The following is an 11,091-nucleotide window of genomic DNA, read 5'->3' as shown; positions in this document are numbered from 1 at the left end:
ATGTAGTGACCTTCTTTGTCTCTTTTCACAGCCTTTGTTTTAAAGTCTATTTTATCTGATATGAATATTGCTACTCCTGCTTTCTTTTGGTCCCTATTTGCATGGAAAACCTTTTTCCAGCCCTTCACTTTCAGTCTGTATGTGTCCCCTGTTTTGAGGTGGGTCTCTTGTAGACAACATATGTAGGGGTCTTGTTTTTGTATCCATTCAGCCAGTCTTTGTCTTTTGGTTGGGGCATTCAACCCATTTACGTTTAAGGTAATTATTGATAAGTATGATCCCATTGCCATTTACTTTATTGTTTTGGGTTCAAATTTATACACCGTTTTTGTGTTTTCTGTCTAGAGAATATCCTTTAGTATTTGTTGGAGAGGTGGTTTGGTGGTGCTGAATTCTCTCAGCTTTTGCTTGTCTGTAAAGCTTTTGATTATCTCCTTCATATTTGAATGAGATCCTTGCTGGGTACAATAATCTGGGCTGTAGGTTATTTTCTTTCATCACTTTACGTATGTCTTGCCATTCCCTCCTGGCTTGAAAAGTTTCTATTGAAAGATCAGCTGTTATCCTTATGGGAATTCCCTTGTGTGTTATTTGTTGTTTTTCCCTTGCTGCTTTTAATATTTGTTCTTTGTGTTTGATCTTTGTGAATTTGATTAATATGTGTCTTGGGGTGTTTCGCCTTGGGTTTATCCTGTTTGGGACTCTCTGGGTTTCTTGGACTTGAGTGATTATTTCCTTCTCCATTTTAGGGAAGTTTTCAACTATTATCTCCTCAAGTATTTTCTCATGGTCTTTCTTTTTGTCTTCTTCTTCTGGAACCCCTATGATTCGAATGTTGTAGCATTTAATATTGTCCTGGAGGTCTCTGAGATTGTCCTCATTTCTTTTAATTCGTTTTTCTTTTTTCCTCTCTGATTCATTTATTTCTACCATTCTATCTTCTAATTTACTAATCCTATCTTCTGCCTCTGTTATTCTACTATTTGTTGCCTCCAGAGTGTTTTTGATCTCATTTATTGCATTATTCATTACATATTGACTCTTTTTATTTCTTCTAGGTCCTTGTTAAACCTTTCTTGCATCTTCTCAATCCTTGTCTCCAGGCTATTTATCTGTGATTCCATTTTGATTTCAAGATTTTGGATCAATTTCACTATCATTATTTGGAATTCTTTATCAGGTAGATTCCCTATCTCTTCCTCTTTTGTTTGGTTTGGTGGGCATTTATCCTGTTTCTTTACCTGCTGGGTATTCCTCTGTCTCTTCATCTTGTTTAAATTGCTGAGTTTGGGGTGTCCTTTCTATATTCTGGAAGTTTGTGGAGTTCTCTTTATTGTGGCGTTTCCTCACTGTGTGTGGATTTGTACAGGTGGCTTGTCAAGGTTTCTTGGTTAGGGAAGCTTGTGTCGGTGTTCTGGTGGGTGGAGCTGGATTTCTTCTCTCTCCTTTCGAAGACAATGGGTTGCTTTTCTGGGTGCCTGATGTCCTATGCCAGTATTCAGAAGTTGTTTTGTGGAATTTACTTGGCGTTTAAATGTTCTTTTGATGAATTTGTTGGGGGGTGAAGTGTTCTCCCAGTCCTATTCCTCTGCCATCTTAGCTCCTCCTTCTCAATCACAGTTTCTGCAGTTTCTAGAGACCATAGCGGTGCAGCCCAAGGAACAAGAGAGAAGTAGTTTCTCACAATCCCTGTCTTCAGAAATTCACCCACTTTTTGACCTTTGTGCTCAGTCCAGTTTCTCTCCCTCCCAGGGCGCTACATGCAGAGGTCTCCCAGCGGGAAGTTCAGATGAGAGTTTCTGGTGAAAACTGACTCTGCTTGAGCCCAGCGGCTGGGAAGAGAAACAAGCTCACGACTGGATCTCCCAATTAGCATCTGCCTCATTTTGTGGTTTCATATGTGGTTAAGGGTTGGACTTAAATACATGCCTGTGGTGTAGTCCTCTCTCTTTCTGTATATCTTTTTTGGTTACTTCCTCTTAAGGCTCATAGGATAAAATAAATTATTCCCAAAAGTCTGCAGTATTTCACACACATGATTTTTGTGTTTTTCAAAGTGATTTGAATATGACTTTTATAAGATTTGGGCTTCCCTGGTGGCTCAGATGGAAAGGAATCTGCCTGCAATGCAGGAGACCCAGGTTCATTTCCTTGGTTGGGAAGATCCCCTGGAAAAGGAAATGGCAACCCACTCCAGTACTCTTGCCTAGGAAATCCCGTGGACAGGGGAGCCTGGCACTGAACTCATGGGGGTCACAAGAGTTGGACACATGAGCAACTAACACTAGAGGAATCCTAGAGATCTTTTTTTTTAGTCAACATATGATTGATTCATAAATTTCAGGTGTACAGCAAACAGATTCAGATATCTGAATCTGATACACACACACACACACACACACACACACATCTTTTTTCAGATACTTTTCCATTATGGGTTATTAAAAGATACTGAATACAGTTCCCTGTGTTATACAGTAGGTCCATGTTTTTTATCTATTTAAATATATAGCAGTGTATATATATTAATCCCAAATTTCCCATTTATCCCCCTACTTCCCCCTTTGGTTTGTTTTCTGCATCTGAGTTAATTTCTGCTTTATAATAAGTTTGTATCATTTTTTTAGATTCCACATATAAGTAGTAGTATATTTATCTTTCTGACTTAACTTCACTCAGTATGACATTCTCTACGTTCATCCATGTTACTAAAATGGCCTTATTTCATTCTTTTTTTTTTGGCTGAGTAATTTTCCTTTGTATATATGTACCACATCTTCTTTATCCATTCCTCTGTCGATAGTCAATGTCTTGACTATTAAAAATAGTGCTGCTATGAACATTGTGGTGCATGTATCTTTTGGGGTCATAATTTTCATCTTTTCCAGATATTTGCCCAGATGTGGGGTTGCTGGATCATATGGTGACTCTATTTTTTAGATTTTTAATGAACCAGACTTTCTAAGTGAAATTTCCAACTGAATGCTTTGGCATGGGGCTCTAGGTACATCCACAACAGTTAACAGTGTGATAAGGTGCAGCCTGCATATCCCTTAGCACATGGCCATTGGTGTGCTCTACCACCGGCTTCCGTTACCAGGCAACGGTTACCAGGAGACCACTAACGGTGGCACTACAATGGGCCCCTCCCCCACAAGCATACAACTGTCAATGAGTGACCGTTAGTGGCCTTGCTCAGCCATTGGTTGAGGCCACGGTAAGCCCCTCCCTCAAGTGACCAATTGTCACTGAGCAGCAGTTAGTGGGCATGTTGAGCCAACAGTTGGCTGGGTGGTGGTCCTCAGGCAGAAAGTGAGGTAAGAGGTGGACCCTGGCCTTCTCCCTGGGGCCCTCTGTGGCCAGCAGGTGAACTTGGGTGGGGTGTGTGGCTCAGGGGACAGGCAGGATCTGTGTCCTGCAAGGCTCTGGAGGCCTGGCCACGGCTTCCCACTGACCAGGCTCAGGCCTTGAGGTGGCAGTAAGCCTCTCCCTAATCCCTGCCTCTGCAACCTAATGGCAGTGGCCGTCTGCCTGGGACATAGTCTATGAGACCTGTCCCCACCATGTGGCTGACCTAAGGAGCCTGAGCTCCTGACCCAACTGACCTTTGGGTCCTGGGCGCCTGGCTCCCTCAGTGATGATGGCTGGATAGGGTCTGGGGACCTGGCCCTGAGGGAGCCGCCTGCTGAGCTCTGCCTTCTCTCAGCCAGTCCTGGATCTCAGAGGTTGAAGGTTGTGCTGCAGGACCTACCCTTTCTTGTCAGAACAGAGAATAAAGTTCATTTGGTGGAGATTTACAGGAATATGGTTATCTGACCACAACTCTACCTCAAGAACAAAGGGTCTGACAACCGAGACGTTGGCACAAACTCACCATGCCCCTCCATCACCTTTCTTAGAAAAGGGCTCTGCTGGGAGATTTCAGGGAGTTTGGGATTTTTAAAGCATGACCCACTCATAGCATTGCAGGGCCCTCAATAAACTTTTCTCTGCTGCAAACTCTGACGTTTTGGTATCATTTGGCCTCGCTGTGCATTGGGTACACAGACTTGCATTTCAGAAACAACAGTAGAACCGTGGGAAGAGGTGATATTCAATCCAGAAGGGAGATGTCTTTCTTTATCTTTCTTTACTATCCTTTTATAATATAAACAAAGTCAGAACTGATTAGAGCTGGAAGCTGCTACAGGAATTATCTGGCCCAGTTTGTTTCTGTTCCAGATGAAAGCGGGCTGAGAGGCTGTGAGCCTTTCCCAAGGTCCTGCAGTTAGTGATGTGCTTTTTTCCCCTGAATCCCATCTCTCCCTTATTGGCGCCGCACCTGCACCATTCCACTCTTGCACTAAATAAACTTCTGTTTCGCCTCTCCTTGGCCATCAATCTCAGGTCTCGATTAAGCTTCATAAAGCCCACTGGTTACAACTGTCTGTGACATCAGACACAAAATTTCTTTCTTCAGCACCAAGGACTCTCTCTCTGGCCTGCCTTTCAAGCCAGCCTCCTCTCCAAATGGTCCAGAAGTCAGTTTCTCCCCTGGGTCTCCCGTGACACCAAGGCACCGGGTTCCTTTCTTCTTTCCCACTTGTGCTCATGCTGGTCCTCACCTACTCTTCTCCGGAAAGTCAACCATCAGCTAATCTTCACCCTTACTTTCCTTGATTTCTGCAACCCATCAGCTAGTTTTCCTTTTCTGTTATGTAATTCAAACTAGAAAGAAAATAACTCCACCCCAGAGCTGCTTCCTTGGATTTTTACATGGATCTTTTTTAACCTAGCAGAGTGCTCCTGAGCCTGGAACCACACAGATGAGGAAACCCTAGACCAGTGACCGCACTCCTCTTTACCTTGTCATTTCATTTACTAGTTCACTCAACACGTAAACACCTTTCTGATGCCTGCTTTTGCTCCCTCACCTTCTTTAGATCTCAAGTTCTCAGTGAGGCTTTTCCAGTCACTTTATTTAAAACTGAAAAAGCCCTCTCCTATCTCACTCTCCCCTTCTCTCTTTGCCTCTTGGATTTTCCTCCAGAGCTGTCAGCACCATCAAACATTTTTCTTTTGAGAGTCTTGCTAATTTATTTCATGCATGTTGCTTGTCTCCCCTCATAGAAATGAACTCCATGAAACAGGGGTTTTGTCTGTTTTGTTCATCACTGTGTGGGTGCTTAGAACAGGGACTGTTACACAGACACAAGACGTGAAGATGTGGAGTCAGTCATGAACTGGCTAAATGGGAAAAATGGTTGTATTCCCAGCATTTGTGTAATTCAGGCTTAGAGGAGGAACCTGCTTTGAGCCAATGACCACTACTGCGATGAGTTCTTACAGAAAGTCCTGGCTGCTAAGGAGGGTGGAATGAGAGCCCTTAACCAGACTCTCACTTGAAGATGCCTCCCGGAATGAGAAATATTTGAACTGAGAAAATAACCTTTAGCTTTTCTGAGGAGAGAATGAAGCAAGTAGGAATCAATTGCTTCAGAGATCTCTTTTCTTAAATTTTGTTTTATTCTGCTGAAGTATAGTTGATTTATAATGTGTTGTTAGTTTCAGTTGGACAGTACAGTGCTCTTTTTAGAATTCTTTTCCCTTATAGGTTATTACAAAATAGTGCATATAGTTCCCTCTGCTATGTTAATAGGTCCTCGTTGGTTATCTATTTTATAAACAGTAGTATATCTGTTCATCCCAACTTCCTAATTTATCCCCTCTACCATTTCCCCTTTGATAAACATGTTTGTTTTCTATAGCCGGTTCAGCTGATCTTAACAAAGCTGTGCACCAAATACATGCGGAATGATAACAACAAGAGGCCAATTGCTGACCTGAGACCATATTAGACGGCATCCACACCACAACCCAACATGCATGGGTGCCATGCATGTTCGCTTTCCAATTGGTTTTTTCAATACTGGGCAGCATTTGCCCCCTCCCAGTGTGATTGCCCAGTGTAAAACTGCCATGTACCTTATAGTACAGTGTAAAGCAGAGGTGTAGACATAAAGTATTAAGAAAAGGTTTTACAAAGTCGTCATTGTTAGAATATTGACTAAGCTCTCATTCTCTCCTGCTACCAGCCATGAAGGTTTCCGGTTTTAATTCTGTAAGACTGTATTTTGTGCTTCCTCACACACACAATCTCTATGGTGTCTCTGTCCGTAGAGCATCCCCTGGCTTGTGTCAGAGCCGGGTACCATCTGGACTTGCTACTGTTTTCCTTGTGCCAGATGTTTTTTATGGATGGGGAATTTGTGCTCATCACTTTGCCTGCCACCTCCCCCCTCCAGCTTAAGGTTTATGTTTATTTAACCCAGGTTAGAAAGTAGAAATATCTTTTCTTAAAAATAATTCTGTCATCATCTAACCTTCCATACACACCCTGCAAACCCACCCAATGGTATTGGAGGGGGAGTAAATTACTGCTTCAGACTAGTTTTAATCATTATGCAGAAAGCAGTTCTCAAAATTTAGCATCCTTGTTTTCAAGGATGTGTAACTGATGTATGAAAAATTTCATACCAAATCCACGCCTCTTTGGCTCCATCAAAAGAAGAATTAAAGTTTAGTTATAAGAAAAGGGGTCTGGAACTTAAATAAGAACGTCAGTGGAATCTTTATACCAAATCATGTACTTGAATATGTATCCATGGGATGTGAAGACACATCTACTGAGAAAAATTGACAGTGAAAAATAAGAAAAACAACAGGCAGTCTGATACATTCATTTAAAACGAATTAGGGGTTAGACATGAGGAAGAAACAAAACTCGAGTTCTGCCTTTTGCTTTATTTTTCGAAAGCCAGAGGCAGCCACTGTTGTGCCTTGATCTAGATCCGTGAGATCTAGATCCGTGAGTTGCATTGGCACTAGCAAAGAAAGAAGAAACTGTTCTGTGCTTCTTGCACAGAGATCTGTTGGGTGATCGATGCAGGGAACTAGAATTCCTCTGTTCAGGGACTCGAGTCCAGGAAAGAGGAGCAAATATGCACATGTATCTGGACCTGTGAGAAGTCGAAAGAAAGCATGACCTTTACCAGGTATGCTCAGAGAAGATTCTTCCAGGGGCAGGACCAAAAACCAGGGTTCAGGGAAGAATCCTTTGGGAACCCTTGTCTGTAATTAGACACCAATAGGGTGATGCATTCAGCTTGCAGTCTTTAAATAGCTAAAAAAAAAAAAAAAAAAAAGGTCAGAGAACCAGGAATATGCTTAGAAAAAGTATCATAAAAAGGATAGAATGACAATAAAAGGTGGTTGGGAGAACTCATGTCAGGGATCAAGGACTGGAGAGTGTGAAAATTAGCTTTGAATTCTGACTTTTACTTGAAGGAGCTTTGGGAGAGGCCCGTAATAGCTGGGGTCTTGTTGAAGATGATACCTGTGAATTTGTGCAAATCCTGTCATCTTTTTAACACTTTGTTCCATCATCTAGAAAACAAGGGAGTTGCATTAAATTATATATGAAGGCTTTCACAGCTGTAAAATGGTGATTCTAGATTTGTGAAGAGTGTGTTTATAAGACAGGTGCTGAGAAGTCATTCATTTTATTCAAAGAAAACAATCAGGAAAAGCAATGGATTTAAATGAATGGAAAAGAAAGTAAGCAATTGAAAATATTCTTATTTCTTCAAATTATCCATTAGGTCCCCTTTATATATTATAAAATAACAGATAACTAGCTGCTAAGAACAGTTTTGGCATAATAGCTACCAATTGTTTGATGTGCTCCCAGTGGGTCAAGTGCTATATTTAACACTTTACATATGTTACTTCATTTAATATTATTTCATTTAATAGCGCCTATAAAGTAGGTGCTATTATTGTCCCCACTTTGACAATGAGGAAAGTGAAACTTGCAGAGCAGAAATAAATTTTTCCAGGTTCCCTAGGTACCAAGAGGCAGAGCTGGAACTGAACACCAGTCTATCCTGCTGCAAACACTTGCTCAGAACCTTAACAACATCCCATCTTGGGCCAAGAATGGCCAGATCCATTTGTGAGATCCCTTCTTTAATTTTGTGATTCTGAAACAGCTGATATAACTTTAAGTACAACTTTCCCCCCCCCGATGTTACCTATCAAGGATGAATATCTAGTGTTTACAGAAATAAAAGTTCTATTACATTTCTTCATGTCAGAGTATACAGAGGGTTTATGCGCTTCTCTGGAAAGAAAAGGAAATACAGCTGTTTTGCAGGTAATAACAGTTTATTTTATGTCCTATTTTCTTTAACAGTGATTGCTCTTACTTGGAAACTCTCCTGGCATTTTGTAGGCAATAAAAACGTAAAAAGAATACTCTTTGCAGAGACTTTCACAAGCTTGGCCCCCAGTTCATAATCTGTGGCACAAAACATCTTCAATCCGATACCAGAGCTGTTTATCAATCTGTCCAACAGCAACATAGGAACCAGGGCTGCTCTTATGACAAGCCCCGGGTCAGTCCTCCTATCACTGGAACCCCCAACATCATTGTGGAAAAAAAAAAAAGAACCATGCCAATCTGAGAAAACGCTGAGGGAAATTTCTCTAAGAAAGACACAGAAATGAAAATGTGACACCTGCAAAGTAAAAATCATGACTTGATATTAATAACAATTAACTGCTCTCTGATTAAATATCCTTATCCGGACTCAGGGCTAGTGCAGAGCAGAACTGTAAAAGAAACTCTTTGATCCACTGGAAAATTCCCTTTGAGCATCTTCAATGCTTTCCCTATTGTATCTTCCTGCTCCACTGATCTCTGTAGGGTTCTCTTCCCGAGTGGCCCCCAGGGGACAAATTTTGTTCTCTGAACCTTCTCTGCTCTCCATTAGTCTCTTTGGACCTTTCTGCTGCTGCTGCTACTTCGCTTCAGTCGTGGCAGCCCACACAGGCTCCCCATCCCTGGGATTCTCCAGGCAAGAACACTGGAGTGGGTTGCCATTGCCTTCTCCAATGCATGAAAGTGAAAAGTGAAAGTGAAGTCATTCAGTCATGTCCGACTCTTAGCGACCCCATGGACTGCAGCCTACCAGGCTCCTCTGTCCATGGGATTTTCCAGGCAAGAACACTGGAGGGGGTGCCGTTGCCTTCTCCAATTGGACCTTCCTTGCTACTAATAAATTAAATCTGGATGAATGGGCATGGGTAGCACTGAATTATTTGCCTTTTTAAATTTAATATTTGAAAAATAAAGTGTCAATTTAAAAATCACTGCTCTAACCATAACCCTGCTAGATGCCTTGTATTGATGAGTTATAAGTCCTCCAAGAGCCCTGTAAGATGGATATTTGTGGGAGAGGAATCGGGGGGCAGTGAAGTGAAGGGATTTGCTCAAGGCCTCATAAAGCCTTAGCCAGAGATGGTGGTAGAATACCTATGCTCTCTTCACTTTTCTGTATTTTCTCCCTGTGACCTTATAATCAAGGCTGTTGAAGATGATGCTGAAATTGTAGGCTTCTCTGGCAATATCAATAACCTCAGATATGCATATGACACCACCCTTATGGCAGAAAGTGAAGAAGAACTAAAGAGCCTCTTGATGAAAGTGAAAGAGAAGAGTGAAAAAGTTGACTTAAAGCTCAATATTCCAAAAACTAAGATCATGGCATCTGGTCCCATCACTTCATGGCAAATGGATGGGGAAACAGTGGAAACAGTGGCAGACTTTATTTTTCTGGGCTCCAAAATCACTACAGATGGTGACTGCAGCCATGAAATTAAAATATTCTTACTTCTTGGAAGAAAAGTTATGACCAACCTAGATAGCATATTAAAATGCAGAGACATTACTTTGCCAACAAAGGTCTGTCTAGTCAAGGCTATGGTTTTTCCAGTGGTCATGTATGGATGTGAGAGGTGGACTATAAAGAAAGCTGAGCACCAAAGAAATGATGCATTTGAACTGTGATGTTGGAGAAGACTCTTGAGAGTCCCTTGGACTGCAAGGAGATCCAACCAGTCCATCCTAAAGGAAATCAATCCTGAATATTCATTGGACGGACTGATGCTGAAGCTGAAACTCCAATACTTTGGCCACCTGATGCGAAGAGCTGACTCATTTGAAAAGACCCTGATGCTGGGAAAGATTGAAGGTGTGAGGAGAAGGGGACGACAGAGGATAATATGTTTGGATGGCGTCACCAACTCAACGGACGTGAGTTTGAGCAAGCTCCGGAAGTTGGTGATGGACAGGGAGGGCTGGCGTGCTGCAGTCCATGGGGTCGTAAAGAGTCGTAAAGAGTCCATGGGGTCGTAAAGATACAACTGAGTGACTGAACTGACTGACTGACTGGCATGGGCAGCCACATATATAGTAAGTGAGACAGGATGAAGGGACACTTAGCAGGTCTTTCTTCAACCAAATCTACTCTGCAATGTTCTATCTTTCTCGTTGATTCTTTTGCTGTCTCCAAGCATCTAATAGAACACTACCACTTCCATTACTACTATTACTACTGCTACTACTTACTGCTATCCTCTCCTACAGTTTTATAATGCCTTGTCACACTGCTTCAACTCTATGAAGTATAAAATCTTAACCCCAATAATGTTTCTTTCTTTTAACTGCTCCTTGAAGATTTGGCAAAGTAGTAACAGTACTATTTTTGAATTTTTAGAGCTTGCCTGAGAGGCACAGTGGAAATTTAGGATGATTTTGTATTTGTTATTACTTTATCCCATGCCTAGGGACTTTCGGGGAACTTTTTGAGTGTTTAAGTGTTTGATGTTTTACTTGTCTTCGTGGTCATAGCTGTTCAGAGAAAGGAATTAATGAAATCTCATAACCTACTGCAATTTATTGACATTGAGGTCAGTGTGTCCATGGGGACACAGTGGAACAACACGTTTTGCCATTTATAATGACACTGGATTAATTCATGACTTAAAGGATAGTTGTGGCTCATGGTTCAGAGAATAGGACCTCCTTGAAGGTGAAAGTGTTAGTCGCTCAGTCATGAACTATAGTCATGAACCCCATGAACTGTAGCCTGCCAGGCTCCTCTGTCCCTGGAATTCTCCAGGCAAGAATACTGGAATGGGCTGCCATTCCCTTCTCCAGGAGATCTTCCCAACCCAGGAAATTGAACCCAACCCAGGAATTGTGGGCTT

The sequence above is a fragment of the Bos taurus genome, chromosome 16, assembly GCF_002263795.3.
Source record: "Bos taurus isolate L1 Dominette 01449 registration number 42190680 breed Hereford chromosome 16, ARS-UCD2.0, whole genome shotgun sequence".
NCBI classification, from domain to species: domain Eukaryota; kingdom Metazoa; phylum Chordata; class Mammalia; order Artiodactyla; family Bovidae; genus Bos; species Bos taurus.
Note: the sequence above shows the minus strand (reverse complement) of the source record.